The following is a 23441-nucleotide window of genomic DNA, read 5'->3' on the forward strand; positions in this document are numbered from 1 at the left end:
TGCCCTCCCCCAAATCCTTTTAATGTAGGGAATCCCCATTTGCTTGTAAATGGGCACCAGCAAAGAGGCACTCGAATCGGGCCAAATCAGTTCGATTTGGTTCAACAGCATGAACTCAATCGCCAGCTGGTTCTAATGAACCAGTTTGTAGACTGGTAGGTTCAGTTTGGATTTGGTTCAGATTTGAACTGAACTTCTGCTGCTGGTTCTGTGCACACCCGTAGTGGGGAAGGAAGGATGGAAGACTATCATTGATCCCATAAAGGGGTTAATATATGCATAGTAGGAACCAAATCCTAGAAGAATGAAATATCATACAACTCCATCTAACAATTTTGGTATCCTGTTTCCTTTATATAAGACCAACTCCCACACTATGGTTTGCGGGACTGCCATAGTCATGTGTCTCCTCTCCTCACAATCACACATACATCGAACTAAAGTTCTTGACATTCTGCTTAATTTGGGCCAATCCAGATGAGACGCCTGCTGGCACATGTAATAAGGACAGGGTCACACTGAGAGCACACCCACCATGACATCAGTGTAGGATGATGTCAAGGATGATGTCATGATGTGCTTCCTTTTATCACATGAGTGACTGTTCATCTGAATAATCTCTCTACACGTACTGCCAATGCTTGTTAGGTATTGAAGTACATGTAGAGGAGTGTTTCAGATGAATAGCCCCCTCATGTGATAAAGGGATGCCCTGAGAGCATGTCTGGAGTCCCTCACTGATGTCATAGTGGGCATGCTCTTAGCACAACCCTGTCCTTTTTGCAGGTGTCAGCAGGTGTCTTGTCCAAACTGGCTCCTTGTGTGCCTGCTTGGCAGCTTACAGTCTTAACATCAATAGCTCCCTAAAAATGTCAGTGGTGGCCAGTATGGATCTGGCTGGGTGTGGAAAGTAAGCCACAGGGAATGCATTCACCACCCTGGAATATACCAGCCCATACTCCTGGAATTAAGACTGTGGTGGAGCAAGGCAGAGTCAGAGAGTCAGTCAGAATAGGGCAAGACAAGTGAGAACGGACCATACCTGTGGCTTGTTTTCCACACACCCAGCTCCATCCATGCCAGCCACCACTGTGTAATGTTATATGGGTTTTCTACATAGCCCTTCTTTATGTCTGAGTAACAGAGGCTACATCTGGCCAGGATATTCAAGGTGGAAGGTTTTCTTGCAAAGTTGACATGCAAAGTGCTAAGTTGCAAATTGTCCATGCTTTTCTTGGGTATGGCAAATTTCCCAAGTAGCTTTCCTGAGACATGAGGCTGAGGGTGGGTACGTGGGTGTTCTGATTGATTGGAGGTATTTGGATAGGCAGAGCTAGTGAGCTGTTGAAGCTTGTGCCCACCCAGAACCTCTCTGGGCCTTACAACAGCATCCTTCCTCCCACACTGGAGCACAATGTAAGCTTTTGCTTGTTGTCCTTTAGGGGATTGGGTAGGAATTTTTTGGCCCTCCGTAGAATTGGCTTGAATATGAGTTGCTTTGGGTTTTTTTGCCTACCTTATGCTGTCCTCCATAGACAGGTTCCCCAGTCACAAGCAGCAGGTACAATGTGTGTCTGAGTATGCCTAGGTCAATTTAAGGATGAGCACCCTAATGTACATGTTTGGTGAAAAAAGGAGTTTTAGGAATTCCCTAGAGGCTTGCAGTTCGGAGTTCACTGGGGCTTCTCTGTTAAGGGGGCATCACCAACCTTAAAGGCTGCATGGATTGTAGGGAGTGATGTTTCCTGTGGATCCCTTGACTTTATTGGGTCTGCTAAGAAGAGCAGTGATCAGCCTCAGGGCTGTGTTGTTGCTCTGAGCCAGGGTGTTATCATCTTTCAGAATGCAGGCTAAGGGCTCACACCCAGGGCATTACATTATGTATGGTTCCCGCATGCTGTAGTTGGGATCGAGCCCCAATCCCCTTGTTAACTTGTTTTAATTGGGAATTTGATTTGATCAAGTTATGACCCATTTCTTCTAACTCATTGAGCCTCTTCTCGGTGATTAATGAGCCTCTTCTCATGATTAGTGAGAAGGTACTAAAGAGCGGGCTGCAGGGAAGGTGGGTCAACTATACCTTCCCCACAGACGATCAATGAAGCATTGCTAGGCGTGTGCCCCATGTGCCCAGACAATGCCATGCACACTGAGGCAGAAGGGAGGGTCGAGTCGGGGATCGGGATGTGTCATCCTGGCCCCTGGAAATATAATGATGCACCGTGCGAGTGTGCAGGGCATCATAGGGCTCTCCCCCCACCCCGGGCTCCCTGCAGTGTGGCAGCCGCGGCTGCCACATGATTAAAAAAATGGGGTTAAGGGAGCGCTTACTTTAGGGGGAGGCTTCACAGGTGGGTTTGCTGCCGTGTTGCCACCAGAATTAGGCCCAATTCCAGCAGTTCACATGCACATGCAAAACCTGGCTGGGCTCCCTTAGCCCTGTTTTGCCCACGTGTATGAATAGCCTCATTGTTTTGTGTCTTCATTGGTATGAGAACAATATAGACTGTGGTCTGTAGTATGACTTTGTATCCCTTTATTAGTAGAAGCCCTGGGTTCAGTTATGGGTGCTTGTTAGTCTATCTTGCCCATGTAATTATTTATTTTATTTATTTAACATATATGTTTACCGCCCAAAATGCAAGTCTTTGTTAATGCTAATTCCTGGGTTATCTAATTTCTTTCTGATGTTTTGCATTAAATCATTTACACTTAGTATTCTTAATTGTAATGAGGTGCTCTCACAGTTTACATGTTGTAACCATTAGTTTCTACAGAAAATGTTGTTATTAATTAAGAAGCATTAGTAAACAAAAATATGCATAATCATTTGTGGGTGGGAAGGGGGCTTGGTCAGCTTCATTTAAAATCCAAAAGCAAGCATACTCCATCTTCTGTATTAATATCTAAAGACCATTCATGCTCCTGAGACTAGGTAAAGAAAGCAAAATATGTGCATAATGTGGCAGATGGCATTTACCCAGGGATCCTAAATTAATCTGCATTATGTGGAATTAAGCAACCCTAGCTTTTGGTAAGCAATTTTCAATTTAACTTAAGCAGTTAAATCAGAATTACTGTTTAAGCAGAAATCAGTTTGTGAGCGACACACTAAAGAGCTAGGGAGAAAAGTCACGAAAACAGATATTCTTTCAAACTGGTAAGGATTTAGAAACAAGCATCTGCAGAACCTCTGTCACTAAACAGAGGAAGTATGGATGGGGCAGCAGGAATCCTGTAGATAAGGTTTGAAGGCTGGTATCCAGACTGGATGTATCAGGACCATGCGATCACATACTCTGCTTTTTATGGCCTTATGCCAAGGCTTCCAAAACTTGGATCTCCAGATTAGGAATATGTATGAACCAACGGACACAGGGGCATAACAAGGTTGGAGTGGGCCCAGAGACGAAATTTTAAAATGCCCTCCCGTCACTGCCTTCCTCTAAAAATGTAAAACAAAATATTCAAGAAGGCTCAGGCCAGCATTGGGTGGAGGAGACATGTCTCGCACCCCCCCCCCCAAGGCAGGGGCTCTCGAGACAACGGTCTCCCCTTGCCCTATTATAGTTACACCCCTGAACAGACAGCAAACTGGTGCTCCATGAACTGAGCTGGTTCAATGGTTCAATTGTGAACCAGACCAGCTTCCATGAGAGGCAGGCTGGTCTGCTATCAAGCAGAAATGAGCCCAGACCATGTCAGGCCTGTTCACCACATTTTAGTAGTTCGAAGGGCTATGCTTATAAAGGGGACTCCACTTTTAAAGATGCCCTCTCACCACCACGCCCAGCCACCCTTTAACCCCTGATAACTGGGCAAAGAGGCAACTTTTCAACATGGTGATTCTCTTTATTTAGCAGGGGGAGAGTAACTGGTCCTATCCATCCCTAGTACAGTACCTCCAGTGACTGTGGCTGGCGACTATATTAGGGTTGTATGTTTCGTATTTTTTCTGTTTCAATTTGTACCAAATCCGAATCAACCCCATTTTGTATTTTGTCTGAAATTAAGCCTTCCAAATCACCCCAGTTTTGTTTTGTATCCGAATTAATCCGAATCTGAATCTGAATAAATTCAGATTTAAAAATAGGCCACATGGTCAAAAGAGGGGGTGGGGGTTATAGTGCACAATGAGTGGAAGCTACCACAGAAATTTCAAAGGAATTGGGCAAACTGCTGATTTTTGGTGAATTTTTGAAGTTTGCACATCTTTCAGATTGTGCGTCTTTCATAGGGTATGATGGAGGTTTCAGGAAAAGTATAGTTTCATGCGGGGGGAGGGGTGGCCCAGAGTGGAGTGTGGTTGGTGGTAGTGTCCAGTTGATACAAGGAAGCTACCACATTTTTTTCAGAGGAATTTGGCAAAGGGCTGGTTTTTAAAGAATTAATGAAGTTACGCATCTTTCATATTTTCCTCGTAGGGTATAATGGAAGTTTCTGGTCCCATAACTACACTTGAGGGGCACTGGGGTGGCCCAGAGCAAGTGGCGGTGTAGTGCACATAGGGTGCCAACCACCCACATGGGTTGCCAACCCATGAAGTACAGGGTTTTGTTGTTCTAGAGGTGTTCTAAGAGTAGATTCTCTAGTAGCATATGAGAGTGGATTCATGGTTTTTCATTAAAAATCTCATTTGCTACCAGAGAATCTAAGCTCAATACCTCAGAAACAGCAAAGCCCAGTACCCCAATGGGTTAGCAATCCAGGGGGGTGGTTGACACCCTCTGTGCACTACACCAACACTCGCTTTGGGCCATCCCAGTGCCCCCCAGGTGGAGTTATGGGGCTGCCAAAACCTCCATTATTCCCTATGGGGAAAAATCTTAAAGACATGTAAACCTCAAAAATTCCTAAGAAATCAGCCCTTTGCCCTATTTGTAATCTGGGTGCACCACCCTTGGGGCACTGCCACCCAACCCACTGTTTTGCCCCTGAAGCCCCACATAAACAAGTTGAAAGAATGAAGAGAATGATGAACAACGACACTTAATTTTTTGGCACAGTTATTTGAGAATTTTGCAGCGGGAGGGAGCCTGTCCCTGTGGCACTAGCACAGCAGCACAACCCATTTGTGGATTCAAACAATCTTTCAATAAAAACACTCGCTCCCCATGGAACTGTGACCACAGGTCATTTGAGATAGCAAGATAGACCAATGAGCCAGTGTGGTGTAGTGGTTAGAGTGCTGGACTAGGACCGGGGAGACCCGAGTTCAACTCCCCATTCAGCCATGATACCAGCTGGGTGACTCTGGGCCAGTCACTTCTCTCAGCCTAACCTACTTCACAGGGTTGTTGTGAGGAGAAACCTAAGTATGTAGTACACCGCTCTGGGCTCCTTGGAGGAAGAGCAGGATATAAAATGTAAAATAAATAAATAAAAATAATATAAAACTGCCCTGGTACTATGGAACAGCTTCAAATGTTCATTTAACTGAAGTGCAGTGAGGTGTAGCCCAAACAAATCAGCCTGCTGTTCAGAATTGTTGAGATTTATCATCACTGCAGTTAAGAAAGTGCAAAACAATGGATCATGGTTGCAAGAAAGACAGAAGCAACTAAGATTCCTGGGGATGTCAATAAATTGACAGGGATATTCCCCACCCCCCTCCTTTTGTCTCCTGTAGTCCCACGTGGATGACCTGTCCCTGTAATGGCAAAAGTTGTGAACCACTGGCTTAGACATGTCCCACCAAATTACATTGTGGCCTAAATTACATTAGACTGCTCAACTTGGGCAACAAAACTTAGACACCACTATAACTCATAACAATCAGAAGGGGGAAAAACAAAATAGCTCTTCAAAAGACCCCTGAACAAGTCAAGAGATTCTTTCTAAACCTTTGGAAAGAAAAACCTGTGTCATTTCATAACTTTCCTAACCAGCTTCTGGAAAAGCTTCTCCACACAATTTATACCATGGCTTTTAGCAAGAGCTTTGGAATTGCATTGAGCTCTCAAAGATATTTGGGTATTTCTGTCTCAAAATGCTGTCATCCAAATCCTTTTGCAAGGTCAGATTGCATTTCAATCACACTGAATACAACACATACTTAACTAAACCATTCAAGCTCAAAAGCTTTTTGCATATCTTATCTTCTGCTAATCACTCAGTGTCTCAGCTGGAGTGGAGATAGTCAGAGAAGTCAATTTCAATTGCAATGCTTTTCTGAAGAACAAAGCATTCTGTCTGAAACACAGTCATTTCGATTTGAAAACAAAAATTTCTGTTTTTTAATTCTTGATTTTGTCTTGGTTACAAAACCTCCGAAATTGCCATTTTTGGGCACAAAACGTTTTGTACCCGAATCAAAATGCACAAGCCTAGTCTATATTATGGTTTCTTTTTAGACTGTGAGCCCTTCAGGGACAGGGATCCATCTTATTCATTCATTCATTCATTCATTCATACATACATACCGCTTTGGAAACTTTTGTTGAAAAGTGGTATATAAATATTTGTTGTTGCTGTTTAGAAGCCTTTTAAAGCCAGGATTCCCCATGGCTTGTAAAGGGGAATTGTCAAGGGATTCCCCTTTACAAGTATTGCCCCTCAAACTGCTGGATTGAAGAGAACTGGTTCAAGCTGGTTCGATTGAATGGACCGGATCCACCAGTCAGTTCAATTGACTGTTTGCAGACTCATGGTTTGGTTCAAATTTGGTCTGAATTTGAACCACACCACAAAAATTTGTGCATGCACACCCCTACTCCAAATGTTGTTGAGTTACAACTTGCATTATCCCCAACCACAATGCATGATGGTCACTGTGGTCGGAGTAGATGAGAGCAATGCCTCTCATCTTCCCCACTGAATAACATGAAATGGCTGAAAGTCATTGTGGCTGGGGATGATGAGAGATCTGGAGACCCTAGGCTGGGAACCCTGATGAGTGTTTCACGCTTGAAACAGAACATCCTCTTTTAAAAGGGCCTGTTTCAAGCTCAAAGTAGAACCACCCCCATTTCAATCAAAATATTTCAACATTGCGAGCACCATTTTGGAGGGGTGTTTTTTCCTTGTTGACTGGTTTTTTTTGGCACTGGCTTCCAATTGCCTTGCAATCTCTGTGCTTCTTGGTTGGCTTGTTATCATAGAAATCAAGTCTTGTCATGGGCATCTGTGCCCCCATTGGCTGGTGGGAGGGAGAAGGGCGGGAGACACTTTGGGAGGGACTTTTAAAATTTATTCAGAGGGACTGAGAGGGAGGCAGGGAAAGCCCTATTGCCTCTCTTGAGGAGGATATATCAGGAGAGGAGGAAGGTAGGTTTGATTTTGGGTTTTTCTTTTCTTAGCATTGACTATAATATGCTGTGCTATTGTTGCTATAACTATTGGGTTTTGCTGGATCTCAGAATTACGAAGGCAGAAACTTGAGTGCCTGCCTTCCTTGAGTTGTCATTTGGCTTGTTTGTGACATAGTGTTGTAGCGAGAAATGGCCATTCACAGCTTTGTGTGTATGTAACATTTCTTGGTAATTGCTGTGATGAGCTCCATGTCTGACCTTAAGACTGACATGCTTCACTCACTGCTTTGGTCTGCTCTGCAATCTGCATTGCAAGGTGTACTCAATCAAAATGTGGCTGAACTTGCTCTGCTAAGGGTGCTGCTGTGGCAGCTGTTGCAATGCTAGGAACATAAGGAGTCATAATTTTGTGTGGGAGAGCAATTTGTGCCAGTGATGTTACTGCAGTGCAGGCAGTGTGGCTGGCAGTGGATTCTGGGTCATTAATTCTTTTTTGGCCATTTTTGGATTGCATTTTTGGATTGTGTGAAATGTGTGTGCTGTGTTGGGAGGAACAGATTCACTTTTACTATGCACTTCTGCGGTGTGTGTTTTCAAGGCAGGATTGCAAAATGCATTGCATATTGCAATGCAAAACTTGTGTGTATGCACAGTGAGTGCAGCTTGTTCCGGCCACAGGGAACAAAGGGGAAACTCAAAACACCCCATCGTTGCCCATGGGTAACTCCCAGGGACACCAAGGTGGGTTATGTGGTAGGGCATGATGGGTGCTATCTACCGCCCAACCCACAAAAGAAATGGGCAAGTAGGCAGTTTAAAACAAAAATTTAACCTTTCTCCCAAACCCCTATAGGATCCTATGATATTTTTGGATGGGAGGATCCTATGATGTTTTTAGGGGAAGCTTAAAAATGTGTTAAAAATTGCCCTCTTGACCATTTCTTTTGTGGGTTAGGTTGTAGGTAGCATTCATCATGCCTTACCACCCAACCCACTTTGGTGATCCTAGGAGCTACCCATGGGGAACAATGGTTCTTATGAGTTTCCCCATTGTTCCTTATGGCCGAAGCACTCGCAATATTTCCAGTTCTTCCATCAAAACAGCTGGCTTAATTGCTGTTTCTACAGAAGGTTTCAGCTGTTTTGCATTTTGTTTCAAGCTCAGGATAGAATGCAAAATCTGTTTCATGCACATCCTTAGCTGGAAGCTGCTGTTACTTGTTTTTTCAAAAAGTAGTTGGGTACGTAGAAGATTTTTTCCTTCTTGACCTCTCTGAGCTATCAGGGGTTGGGTTGTAGGATTAGTTAACAGTTCAGATCTTATTATTTCAGATTACCAACCTGCAACTTTCAAAAGGCAAATGAGCTTCCATGCAAATCAAAACCAGAAGAAACTTTAAAGAATGAATTGGAGTTACCATTTTAAAAGAGTGGCAAATGAAATCAGAAGCAGACGTGGGAGACCCATTAATCAGAGTCCCAGTAAAGTGAGCCAAATCCAGTCAGCAGGACTTTTACTGGCAAGGAGAACTTTGATAACTGAAGCCTTTCCATATCTACTTTTTGCAACAATCTGTTACATAACATGCACTTATAAAAAAAAGACTAGTTCCAGAGCCTAGCAGTTCCCATGCCATTTTAAATAGTTACTAAAAGGCTTCACACAGGGAAAAATGTTTGCTTTTCCTCCTCAAAATTGCAAATGACTGTGCTAGGACATGTATTAATTTTGCACAAGAGTGAAATCATTTAAAATTTATTCTTGCCTTCAGCAATAATTAATGCTCAAGTAACTATTGATGGGACTTTCTTACATTCTGTTGGTGTATGTCACCTATGCTTTTTAAATTCAGAGTGCAATCAACCTTCCTAAAGCAAGTCATATTCTTAAGGTAATCAGCAACTTTTGTTGCAAAAGAGAACATTCTGAAATATTTTTGCTTAAAACAAATAATGATTGGAGAGTCTTAATAAGATGCTAGGCGAGAAATGAAGCTCTGAGTCCCATGAACTCTAGATGATCAATATCCTTGTTCTAACTTAGTTCTAAACTACCCCATAATTGTAAATATCTTCATTAGTACTGTGATTAACCCACCCACTTCCACTGTCCAGATACTCACAAAAAGGCCTTATTATGAAATTATCATTTCCAATAGCTAAGGCTTCTAAAAGGACTGATACACATGTTAATGCAGCAATTTGGACATTTCCTCTCATGATACCTTGTAACTTTGGCGTGCATAACCCATGGGGGTGGAGCCAGTGCTATAGTTCCTTCTCACCTGATCTTTTCCACTCCACATCTTGGATATTGTGACATTCAAGCAGGAATGAAAGATCCATGGCAATAAGCCCACTTGGTTCTGCATCCAAGTGTTTGTGTCAGTGGTTCCCAACCTGGGTTCCTCCAGATGTTGCTGAACTACAACTCCTGTCACCCCCAGCTACAATTTATTGTGGCTTGGGATGCTGGGAGTTGCAGTTCAGCAACATCTGAAGGAACCCAGGCTGGGAACCATTGGTTTGTGTACTGAAGAAGTCATGTACCCAGCTACAGTACTTGGTACAAGAGGTGGAGTGGGTGACTACCCAGATCAGGGCTAGCAGACTACTGCTTTCCCTTCCTCCTACCTGGAGGTTTGCTGACACACAACTGTTTCTTGGGAGTGTGCATGGGGCTTAAAACTTAATTTTGGCAGCTAGTATTGCTCACCTCAGATTTGAGATAAGCATTATGAACCAGAAGTAATTGTCTGATTTTGATTGTAACTGAAGCTAGAGAAGTACTTGTTTTATAGCTGCTTTCCTCATAAATACAAAGTAATATTATGTTTAACTATTCCAGGAACAACTCAATTTTCTCCTTCTCTTTTCCCTGCCTTTTCTTTCTGACTCCACCCCCAAGTTGGGGTCTGGATCCCCACTTGGACAAAGTTCTAATCAACAAAACATAAAGAGCCACCAGATAGAATATAGCACATCTCTCCACTTTAAAACAAATAGAACTGAATTGATTAAAATTTCGTGACAATGTTTTGAAGTCTTTTAAGTGGTCTCCTGTCATGCACACTTCTCCTACCGGTAATTCTTGGGGTTTCTGGCAGATGAGCTGTTAGTGATTTGTTTTCTGGTGCAGAGGATTATCCATCACTTTCATCAGCCTCATCCATGAAGACAAAAACAGAGGGCAAGATCAAATTCCTCTACAATTTCTCTCTTGAGATCAGATTTCCTTCTCTCTTGTCTCATAATATCCATGCTTGAGAATCTCAAATTGTTCAGTTCCTTCCCATCATCCGATATGACAGAATCTCCTCGGATTTTGTTTATTTATTTTGTTCCAGAATATCAGGAACATCCCTTACTCACTTTATAAGGCAGCTGTACTTTAACACAGTCCCCCACCGGAAATTTTCACTGTTTCACACCCCATTTTTATCCACATACAATCTATATTTTTGTTGTTTCTCCCTTACCTGATCCTGAATTGCTGTATCCTCAGGGTAAGATGGCATGTAAAGCCCTATCAGTTGTTGCCATTGGGTAAGTTTGGTGATAGCTTTACATCCTCTTAGCAGTTCAAAAGGTGATTTTCCTTTAGCAGAATGAGGAGCAGTTTGATAAACAAATAGAGTTTCATGGATTGCCTCTTTCCATGTTTCTTGTTGCATAGTAGCCACTTGTAAACTTTGTTTCATTAATCTGTTCATTCTTTCCACTAAGCCATTCTCTTGAGGATGGTACAAGGAAAGAGTCTTATGTTTTATCCAGTGGCACACCTAGGCAATTTGGGTGCCTGGACTGCCCAGCCGTGAGCCCTCTTCACGCAAGGCCCCTCCAAACCTCCTTGGAGGGTGAGCCTGCAGCACACGCACCCCACGAGACCTCCGTGCTTAAAAAAAATGTATCATTACCATGGCCGAGGGGTAGATGTGTGGGGGGGGATTGGAGCAGTCCATCTCTCCTCTCCCCCCTCCCCCAGTGGTGGTGGGGGGTGGGGGGGTGTAGTGATGCTGGGCCCATGTGTTCATGCCAGTGTCTTTTTCCAACTGCGAGGCATGCTTGTGCAGTTGAGAGATCATCACAAGCCCAAGATGTCACAGGCTTGTGACAATCTGAACTGCACAGGCACACCTCACAGTTGGAAAAGGATGGTGGCCAGAACGGATGGGCCCAGTCTTGCTCCAGCCCCCGCCACTGCTGGGAGAGGGGGAGAGAGGGGAGAGGGACTTCTCCCCCCCCCCCAGCCACCACTCGGCTGCAGTAATGATAATATTTTTTTTTAACCACTGAGGTTTCACAGGGCGAACATGCTGTGGCTGGCTGCTGGAGGCCCCTGGCCCCGGCCATTTGGTGCCTCACCCCCAGACTTTGGAGGACCGGACCAGGTCCCCAAGGTCCAGGGGTTAGAGCACCTCTGGTTTTATCCCATGTTTATGCAAATTTTGCTCAATTTCAAAGGAGGTAATCTATGTCCCATTGTCAGTGACTGGTTCTTTAAGAAGATCTTCTCTCACAAAAATTGCCGCCAGGAACAGTGTCACCTTGATTGTAGTAATGTCAGCAACTGAAACTTCTGGCCACCTAGAATAGTAATCCACCATCATAATAATAAATCTTTTTTTGTGTTGGTTGGTTATCAAAAGGCCCCATTATATCCAGAGCAAGTTTTTCCCTGGGACCATTCGGAAACTCTTCTGGAGTCAAGAGGGTGGTAGAACCAGCGTGGTATAGTGGTTAGAGAGCTGGACCAGGGAGACCTGAGTTCAAATCCCCATTCAGCCTTGAAACTAGCTGGGTGACTCTGGGCCAGTCACTTCTCTCTCAGCCTAACCTACTTCACAGGGTTGTTGTGAAAGAGAAACTCAAGTATGTAGTACACCGCTCTGGGCTCTTTGGAGGAAGAGCAGGATATAAATGTAATAATAATAATAATAATAATAATAATAATAATAATAATAATAAGAAGAAGAAGAAGAAGAAGAAGAAGAAGAAGAAGAAGTCTCCTGTAATCATCAGATACAGCAAAAACCATAGTGCCTGATTACATTTTCAATGTGTTCGTCCATACCTGGCCACCAGAAATTTTCTCTGATTCACCTTTTAGTCTATTTCATGCCCAGGTGACCTTTGCCCACAATTTTGATCACTTTTGCTTGTAAGGAGGTTGGCACCACCAAACAATCAGTCCTCAGCACCTGTTCATTGGAAGGGACAGGTCATTCGCTACATGCATGTATGGTTGAACATGGTTCAGCTACCTTGTTTTTGCATTGCCATCCATTAGTTATGTAAGATTTAAGTGCAGTAAGTACTTGATCAGCACTGAGCACTGCTTTCTACTCAGAAGACGTTAGCACTCCATGAGTGGATGAAGCTATTTACACAATTACTAGTCCTTTGTCCTGTTATTCTATGATCTCCTCTTGGCCTGGAAGTGGAACTTGAGATAAACAATTTGCAATTGTCTTCTGAATATCTGGCAGATATTCCACCTCCAAATCAAAGTCCATTTGGCTATTGCTAGAGTCACTCGACTTTATCCCTGAGTAGTAAATAAAGCAGATAGGGGTTTATAATCTGACTGTAAAGTGAATTTTCTGCCACACAAGTAAGTCCTGAATGCCTCACTGCCCATTTTCCAATGACAGAATACATCTTCTCTGATGCAGTAAAAACTCTGGAAGCAAAGCTAACTGTAATTTCCCTGTCCCCTTTTTTGCTGAGTCAAGACAACACCCAAACCATATTCAGAAGCATTAGTGGTTACAATAGTGTGCCTGCTGGTGTCAAAAGGAGTGAGAGCAGGGCTTTCAGCAATGGCCAATTTGATAATCTGAAAACTAGCCTTGAAGGATGCATCCCAGTTAAATGCTACATTCTTTTAAAAATACTACATTCTTTTAAAAATGCTACAGTCTTTTAAAGAATAACATGCAATAGAGTATCTTTTGAGGCAAACTATGTAACAAATATTCACAGAGTCCTAAAAATGAATGAAGTGCATCCTTGTTGTGTGGCTCTGGTGCAAGGTTGTAGTGGGCCCAGAGACAAGATTTCAAAATCCCCCCCCCCCCCCGCTGAAGCTCAGCTCATGAAGTAAAGAAATCTTGGATGAGGCTGAATAGAGGTAACAAAAAGCATAGTAAAATGTGTGTGTGTGTGTGTGTGTATATATACGAGAGAACATCATCCTAAATTATTTTTTTAAAGGTTTTGTAAATTGTGGACGATGTAAGTCATTTAATGGTACTAGAGAAAGACATGCTGTTCTGGTAGCTCCAGGTCTTAACACTCACATCAATTTCAAAGAATGAATAGAACTGAAGGAAGTCAGTCATGTGACTTGCCTCTGGGCGGGGGGGGGGGCAAGGCAGTGGGCTCCCAGACAACTGTCTCCCCTTGCCCTATTATCATTATGCCCCCTGCTCTGGTGCTTTCCGAATAGCTTTCACCCAGTCTGTTTCAGATGTATGCCACGCTGAGATACTGTGTGTCCAAGTACATCACCGAGTGTGTGCAAAATTGACATTTCTCTGCAGAGATATTAAGTTGATGTAGTCAGAGTTTTCTTAAGACTTCTGTCAGTTCTGTCATGCTCCTCAATGATTTTGCCATACACTAAAATCTCATCCTGAAAGTAAGTGATGCCATCTGTCCCCAAAATTGCATGAAATACTGAAGCTGCAGAGGCTAATCCAAAGGACAGTCTTTTGAATTGTAAAGACCCTCTGGAGTAATGAAGGCTGTGTATTTGCGAGAACTTTTGAGCACAGGAATTTGATGATAGGCCAAAGACAAGTCCAAAGTTGTAAACACAGAGGCTTCTTTCAGAATAAGCAGCATTTCATTGATATTAGGTAATGGATGACAATCTGCTACCATGTTGGAGTTCACATGTTTTAAATCTATACACATTTAAAGTGTACCATTTGAATGTCATACAAGAGCAATGAGAGAGACCCATTCTGATGAATCAATGGGCTCTATGATGTCAACGTGCTGTAGTCTTGAAAACTCCTCTTTAAGTGGTTGGCACAATGCTATGGATACGTTTCTCACTTCAAGTTGTACAGGAATTTAATTTGCCTTCATCTGAATTTTACGTTTGAAATGCATGGCAGTGCCAGGAGTATCAGCAAAAGAAATCAATCATATCAGCATATGCATGCTCCATCATCTATAATACAATTCCATGCTATTTGGGTCTAACACTGTCAGTAGATCTTTCTGATGTTTCCAGCCCAATATTGAAACTCCTTTTTGTTACATGTATGCTTTCCCTTCTGCAGTATGACCTTTGTATTCCAAGACAGCAGTGAAGTACAGTATCCATTTATCAACAGCAACAACAACATCAACAACAAATATTTCAACAAAAGTTTCCAGAGTGGTTTATGGAGAGAGGGAAAGAGAGAGAGAGAGAAAGAGAAAGAGAGAGAGAAGAAAGATGGCTCCCTGTCCCCTGAAAGGGCTCACAATCTAAAAAGAAACATAAGATAGACACCAGCAACAGTCACCGGAGGTACTGTGCTGGGGGTGGACAGGGCCAGTTGCACTCCTTCTGCTCAATAAAGAGAATCACCACATTAAAAAGGTGCCTCTTTGCCCGGTTAGCAGGGGATAACCAGAATCAGCCAGCATCCATAGTTCATGACCATTGAGTTTTACTTCACAATTGGAAGTGGCAGACTCTGAGTCTTTCACACTTAAAACACTTACAAGAAATGGTTCGTCTTCCTCATCCTCATCATATGGGGAATCAGTACTGGAGTGAACAGCATACTTGCAAAACATAGCAAAGTATCCCCTTTTCTTGCACCTGTTCCGTGCAAGACCATGAGCAAAATTGGCTTTGTGGGCTGTCTCCACATTGGTAGCAGCATAAGCTCTTCCTCTCTTGTGCTACCACTTTCTGGGGAATGCCATATGAGACAACAGGGATTGGAGGGATTTAGACTGAACAGCCTGGATTTCAGGAATCTAGTTTTGTGGTACCACAGATAGTGATTTGGCACAGAGAAGAGCATTTTACACCATCCTAGTAATCTCTATGACTTTATCCAAGGTATGTTGCCACTCCAGTAGCAGTTTTTCATGCAGTTTTGAGCAGTTTGTATTCATAACAATCTGATCCCTGATCATTTCATCAGGAAAGTTGGCATACACACAGGTTATACTTAGGGATGTGCAAACCAGTTTGATTTTGAACAAGTTCGATGTCAAACTAGTTTGGTTTGAAGGTTCAGGTCGAGCTGAACCACCCTAGTTTGACTAGACCCTGGACCACCCCACCCCACCCCCCGGCCCTTTTTGGGGGGGGATTTGCAGACCTTTTACTAAGAAAAGATTTTTATTTTTTTAAAAAACTTACCCCCTCTGGGGGGCTTCTCTGAGGTGGTGGGAGGTCCATGGAGTTTCCCCCTCCCCCCACCGGCCTTCCTTCTCCCAATAATAGCTCTGTTCAGGCATTCTTCAGCCTGTTTGGGACTTTCATCTGGCATGGCAGCCAGTTTGGAAGCCGCTGCACTTGCACAGGTGTGGCCGCCTCCAAAATTGCTGCCGTGCCAGGGGAAAGGCCCAAATGGGCTGGAGAATAACTGAATAGGGCTGTTCTTGACAGAAGGAAGGCCAGTGGGGGACCTCCGTGGATCCCACCACCACTTCTGGGGGTAAGATCTTTTTAAAAAATAGTAAGAGGTCCATGAACCGTGGCCCCCCAGACCAGACTGGGCAGGGGGGAGGTTGAAGAGGGTGCTGGACTGATCTGGCCCATCCAGTTCAGGTCCAGTTCAGAGTTGAAGTGAACTGGGCCAGCCAGTTCCATGCACACCACTAGTTACACTTAAGGCATGCAATGCTGTGACATATTGATCAATAGATTCACCAGGCAGTTGGGATCTAGAATAGATGCTGTAATGTTCAGCAACCACATTCAAAATAGGGCTAAAATGATCATCATTCTAAGGCTTGGAGAGAGGCTTCATAAGGGCTGGCATCCCCTTACAAGGTGGCTATCCCACTTCTTCCTTGTTTCCAATGCCTTCCCCCATTTGATTCTCCTTTACAAGCAAGGCAATCAAGCCAGTCAAACTGGGCCAACCAGTTCAATCCAAACCAGGCTCAGTTCGGTTCAAACTCAGACTGGCCCTCTCTTTGGGGGGGGGGGCAGTCCTATTTGAACTCAAACCTGTTGAAGCAGGCTCTCAAACCAGGTTCGATTTGAACCAGTTCCGCACACCCCTGTATAAAATACAGTCCTAACGAATGCATGGGGTTATACTCTAGGAAAGATCACACAGTGCAGACAGAGAAATATATGTTTGTATGTTGAATGGAAAAGGAAATGGAAAGTTAAATACCAACACTTCTTAAATTTCAAAATGCTTAATTTATGCTGCCTAATTCTGGACAGTTGCAACTATGAAAAACTGGAGTGTATGCTATCCAATAGACTTCCCATTCTTTAAGCACCCACTTGCTCAATGCTCCCATGTCCTCCAATCAAGTATCATTGTAAGGAGTAATCACCACAGCTAAGGTTAATTTAGTACATTTCATCTCCACAGTATTAATTGCCACTACAAATAGATTAGAGATAGCCGCTTGATAAAACTCCTAGATCACTTTGTTTCAAAATTAGGGGCATGTACATGTTCTGTCCAGGGAATAGAAATTACCCTTTCTTTGCCCTTATATATAGCACACAAATTACTCGTCATGAAAAAGATAAGCTCTGCTCCATTTCACATTGATTTATGGCTCCCTGGATTGTTTTTTGTTGGGGTTTTTTTACGTGACTTATCTCTAGAACTATTCATGATCATTTTGGACAAAATAAATCCTTTTTGGAGACCTAGATCTCTTGGTGAAGATGAGAGAGCATGCTTTAGCATCCAAATGAACTACTATTTATATTGAGAAGCAACTTACTTCCTGAGAAACTGTTGAAGGTTTCTACAATCAGTGTTGTGTGAAGAACTTGAAAAATGTAATGAAAACCACATGAAGACAAATCATAATCCATCTTTAAAAACAAACAAACTCCAATATATCCTCTTTCTTCCATCATGGGAATCAAGGCAGGGTTCTCAGGCAGTCACCCATTCTGTTTAGCTTCAGCAAGGTGAGATGGTAAATGTCCCTGAAATATGCCATGACAACAAAAATCAAAACTTTTATAAATGAGAGTTATCTTTCAGAGGAGGTGATGGATATTTGTCTGAGGCTTGGTCAGTCAGTCAGTCTCCTGAGAGCTTTTGTTTCCTCTTAAAACATTATAGCCTTGCCTAGTATAGCAGAGGCCAAGTGGCTCCACCTATTCAGATTCCACAAAATCAGTACTCACATGTCCTGGAAAGTGCTCCTCTCAACATTGGTGATTGAAATGAATGAGATGGTAACAATGAGGCTCAGACAGGCTCTAAAGTTTACTATTTGTTTGGCTCATTATAACACAAATGGTAAAAATAGAGATGTTGGCCAAATCACTCTGAAAGAGCATTTGTGGGATCCCCATGATTTTATCTTTGGAAATAAAGCTAGCAGGGATTCCAGGCTTAAAACAAAAGAAAAGTACCCTCCTTGCATATGGGGGGGGGGCAGAACAGAGGCAAGAAAGGCAGAAAAGAAAGAATCTTGCAGGGTAGGACTAGATATTTCTTTCCGTTTGTAGATAAAGCATCTGGCTCAGAATAACACTGTAGAAAAGTAGAGCAAACATTTAGAAATGGTGGTCAGTATGCTGACCAATGCAGTGTCTGTGCAGCAAAGGAAGCACACATGCTGCTGCATTCCAGGGTAAAGCAGCATAGGTGCTCAGGTGGCAGGAGGCAATTTTGCCCTATCTCCTCTTTCATCTGAAACACTTTATGCCACCCAAAAACATGTCCCTGAGGGCTTAGCAAACACCAGGGACATATTTTTGGGTGGCACAGAGCTCTTCAGAGGGAAGAGCTCTGTTGCCCTGCCCCCCCCAACACACATGCACTAGTACCTGAGCTTCTGTTTTGAAAATGCATATAATACTGTATTGTTACACGAACATGGTAGCACTGGATATCATGGTGGCACTGGATGTCAGAGTTGTGTATTTTTGGGGGTGTTATGAATATACTTGCAGGGTGAGGTGGTATGTGCATTTGGAATATGTTGGAGGTTGGGAATGTGTTGTGGGCCCACAAATAAAGTGAGGGGGTCTTGGGAGACAGATAGATGTTTGGCAGGTAAGCCAATCATGTGTGTTGATTTGTGAACTGATATTTGTGAATCCCTTGCTGTCTATCTACCTTTATATTCCATTGGCCTAGGTTCAGCAGGTAAGTGTATATCTCGAAGGGACTGAAAAAGGAATGCAGTTCCAGGCTTAATGACTGATTGTCTTTTTGGGTGGGTTTGACAGCAAGGCAGCCTAATGGGTCATCCCCCCCCCCCAACTCTCCAATTTCAGTGTCAGCCCTATAATTCCATCAATTACATACTCAATAGCTAGAGGAACAAGAATTGTCACTGTAGTTGTCATAGTTTTAAAGAAAATGTACTTTTAAAGATTGCCCAGCGAGACTGAAATTGCCCTTTTATTGGTTGGCATGATGATCACATTGTCCTTCAGCTCCTTCAGCCATGGCTGTTCAGTCTACCATTTTTTGGGCTGGGTTTTCACTTTCAGCTGGAACTTTTGTTGTCATCAGCCTTTGAAATCTTGTCAGGCCTTAAAGTGAAAAGTAGAGGTGTTCAAACAGGTTCCAGTCTGAACTGGTTCAATATTGAACCAGTTTGGTTCAAAGGTTCAGGATTGAGCCAAATCACCCCTGGTTTGGCTTGACTCTGGACCGGACACACACACACCCATTCAGGGGTTCGTCGGGCCATCCTGGTCTTCCATAATACCTCATCAGTGCCACAGGCTGATAGCATCCATGCCACGCCGCATTGAGGCAGTAATTGCTGCAAAAGGGGCCCAAACCAAGTACTGAATACATATGCATGCTTATACTTTTCAGAGGTCCGATATTGTTCTATTCTACAATCCTTGTCTTCTTGGTTCCATGTAATATTCTAATTTTCTGGGATTGTGGATTTGGGGTTTTCATGAGCTGTACGCCATGATCATCACAATTATAACAAATTAAGGCTTGACTTCTCTCGCTTTGCATGTAATGCGTCTGTCTCATATATCAGTTTCACCTTTTAATTTGCATTACTGAAATTAATGGACTTTTGCACGATATTCTAATTTTCCGAGTTTCACCTGTATAAACTTAAAAATCTTTCATGTCCCAGGCCATGCAGAGGTCCATTACGAAGGACCAGCAGCATCCAAAATGGCCACTGTGCTGTGCGAAAGGCCCTAACATGGTCAAACAGGACCGTTCTTGAAGGAGGGAAGGCTGGTGGGGGAGTGGGAACCTCAGTGGACCACCACCCTGCCACCTCAGTTTCTGTTCTTGGGAGTGTCTCTTCAGCATTTTTTTTGGTGAGAGTTGGAAGTTGGGAAGAAGAGAAGAGAAGCTGAAAAAAGTGCCTCTCTTTCTCTTTCTCTGGGGACTTGCTCAGCTTCAGCTGAGGAGATTGCTTGGAGGCCTGTGGAGTATAACAGCCCCAAGAACACAGGACAAAGGGTATTGTAGGGACAGTAATTTTAGTCAGTTTGTGTCAGTTTGTTCTTTTTCTTTTCTGTGTTGCCTGGGTGTATTGATAAGGTCTGAGACCTTATTTTCTATTTTCCCCCATTTGCTCCAATTCCTATCCCGTTTTAACAATAAAACTTTTTCAGTTGTTAATACTGTTTCCTGAGTGTTCAGTGGGGAAAGGAGGTCCCCCAGTCACATGCCTTCCAAGCCCTAGGCTGAAGGGACCAGAGGTTTCTAATATCTTTTCCTACATAAGAACAGCCCTGCTGGATTAGGCCCAAGGCCCATCTAGTCCAGCATCCTGTTTCACACAGTGGCCCACCAGATGCCTCTGGGAAGCACACAGGCAAGAGGTGAGGGCATACCCTCTCTCTTGCTGTTGTTTGCCTGCAACTGGTATTGAGAAGCATTGTGCCTCTGAAGCTGGAAGTGGCCTATAGCCATCAGACCAGTAACCATTGATAGACCTGTGCTCCTTTAATTTATCTAAGCTCATTTTAAAGTCATCCAAACTAGTGACCATCACCACATCCCATGACAGAGAATTCCATAGATTAATTATGTGCTATGTGAAAAAGTACTCCCTCTTGTTGGTCCTGATTTCCCCGACCTTCAGTTTCATTTCTAAATGATCACTTTACAGTTTCAGGTATTTGGAGGAACTGTGAGGGAGACTGGGTATCCTTTTCGATCAGTCTGGTAAACCCTAGGGGTAAGGGGTTAATAATCCCTTTCCAGGTTGTGAACATGTGGTGATAGCAGTATACCAGTCAGGGGCCACCCAGAAGGTTCTGGGGGGTGGGGTCTGAAGAACAACCCAAACTCCATCATTACAGGGCATAATCTCTTTCATACCCCTCTGAAGAAGGCCAGAGGGGGGCCATTAATTACATAATAAGGTACATGGCTGAAACTGATACCATTTGGTAGAGATCTGCATCTCAAAATATGCAATCTGAATGTTTTATGAGGGGCCAATCAGACCATTTAATGTGCTTGGGACCATAACAATTTCCACTGCACTGAAAGGTAAATATGAACATCATTTCTGAAATTATCAACTCTTTTAATAATAGGTCAAATGCAGATCATATCTGGTGGGCTTTAACTTTTTAACTTTCAAATTTCAAATTTGGTTTTACTTCGGTTATTTTTTATTTTATTAATGTAATATTGTTTTCTCTGTTTTACTAATTTTGTGAGCTGTCTCAAGCAGTATTGCACTGGAGAGGTGAGGTATAAATTTATTTATTATTATTTATTTATTTATAAAAGGAATTTATTTATTTGTGTGTGCGTGTGCGAGCGTGCTTACAGGGTGAAGAGAGATGTGATGTTTTAAGTGGAAGTGATCTGTACATTTACTGCCCTGAAAACAAATGTTTCATCATGCAGTGAGTGTGTGTTGAAGCCACTTATGCACAATTAAAATGTTATATTATGTTAGGTCTTCATCCTCAATTGTTGCTTCCATGCTCTAGAACTCCCTTTCTCAAAATGAGATCTTACCAATGCCAAAGAGCACATCATTATTCTTTCCCGAGTTATGAGAATTATGCACTACCAAAAATGATTGATGTGCTACAAAATCATGCGATTGACTTAGGTCTGCTATGGGAGGATTCTCGTCACTACATTAATACAAGCTTGTAAATGGTGTTATTCCAGGCTGCCTACAGTTAGTGCTGGAACACAGTCACAGTGGGTGGGAAGCCACAAGCGGGTCAGAGATGGAAATATCAAGTGGGTGCCTAGCAGAGACAAAATAACACTGGTGCTTCTCCTCTAGGAGTTTGTCTTATACCAAACAGTGAAAACATCTGTGTTTTGATTACAAGGCCTCTCATTATAGCAATCAGTTCTTCCCCACAGTAACAGCATTTCTGTGCAAGACATTTCAGCCTCTAAGAGCCAGTAGGTTACTGTCATAATTCCATAATGCAGACAATGCTCACTGCTGAGAGCATCACCCTAAATATGAAAATGCACCCTAAATACTAAAATGGAAAATAATTAATTGAATTTATTTGTTTGTAATAGCTAGCTCTCATGCAGCCAGTACATGCTGATTATAATGAGTTATGAGCTGCTGCAAATTATCTGATTATTATTCTTTTTCTCCTAATGCCTTTCTCTGGGCAAGTGCCTTCTGGCGTTCTATCAGCAGGATCCAAGGCATGGTGTGGCTTCACTTCTTGCCTTCACTAGCAATGCATACAGTTAGGTCTCTGGGGATTCCATCAAGATAGATGTGATGAATTTTCTGAACAGAAAAAATAGAATTTAGCATATAAGGGAGCTTAGGCATGGAAAGTAGGAGAAAACCTACTTTCTATACTGTACTATAGCATGCAGTCAACCTAACCAATCTACCATGGCAGCAGGATTGCATGCCCAATGTTGAATATAGTATTATACAATTGAAATAGTAGGGGCATAGCCCTGGAAACATTCATATTTGCAGAATAGTTGTGTAGTTTAGTTGAGATAGTTAAGCCCTTTTCAGACATGTGTTCTGGACTGAACAACTTTGTGTGAAGGGAGCGGGGAGAGTAGCACTATGGCTTCAATCCTAACCTATGTGCATTTATGCTGACATCTGAAGCAAAGCTACATGCTTAGCAACTCCTTAGAAGGCTTACTTCAGAGGCTTGATATACATGGACTTTGGACAGGGTGGAGCCTGTTATAACAATGCCACCTCCTCTGTGAAGGAACATCTGAAAAGAACAGTCTCAAAACCCTTCAGTGTCTCAAACTCTTGAACAGCAAAGTTATGTCAAGTTATCACTTGTGTTAGATCTTGGGGCCTATTGCTATAGGCCCCTCCCTTACCCTAAAGAGTGAACTGGAAGTGAACCCTGTCCTATCTGTCAGGCAGTGACCTCTGGGGATCAGCCATTCAGCACAAAGTGACCTGGACCTAGAGGGCCTGGCAGCAGGAAGTGAAGGGGGTCTTTATTATCAGAAGGAGCCAGGAGGGCAATGAGAGAAGATGGGGAGCCCGCTTCGTGAGCACCAGCAAAGAAGACTTGCTGCCTCATGACCAACAGCCAGTCTGGAGACTTATCTCATGGAAAGACATCTGCAGATCCTTGAGAGACAGGATTGCAGTGTTGGAGATGGACTTCCAGTGCATCGATCTTTTGCACAAACTATCCTGATGACCACTAGGGGCATTGGGAGTAGAGATAGTGAGTAAGGGTCTCCCTGACTGTTCTACCTGTCTTTACTCTATGACCCCTATCTGACACTTCCACACTTCCTGTGCTGAGTCACCATCCTTCTTTTCTTCCTAGAGAGAAGATGGAAACATCTCTCTCTCTCTCTCTCTCTCTCTCTCTCTCTCTCTCTCTCTCTCTCTCTCTCTCCCCTCTTACCTATCCATTATGTAGTCCTTTAGATTAGGTTTAGGTCTTTCCTGTCCAAGTGTATTTCACCAATAAATATTTAGTATTTAGTTCTACAAGGATATCCACGTGTTTTCTCTAAATAGCTGCAACAACTAAACCATCCTCTGCTACCCACTCTGTAACTGGAGTGTGCTCATTTCTTA

The sequence above is a fragment of the Hemicordylus capensis genome, chromosome 2 (assembly GCF_027244095.1).
Source record: "Hemicordylus capensis ecotype Gifberg chromosome 2, rHemCap1.1.pri, whole genome shotgun sequence".
NCBI classification, from domain to species: domain Eukaryota; kingdom Metazoa; phylum Chordata; class Lepidosauria; order Squamata; family Cordylidae; genus Hemicordylus; species Hemicordylus capensis.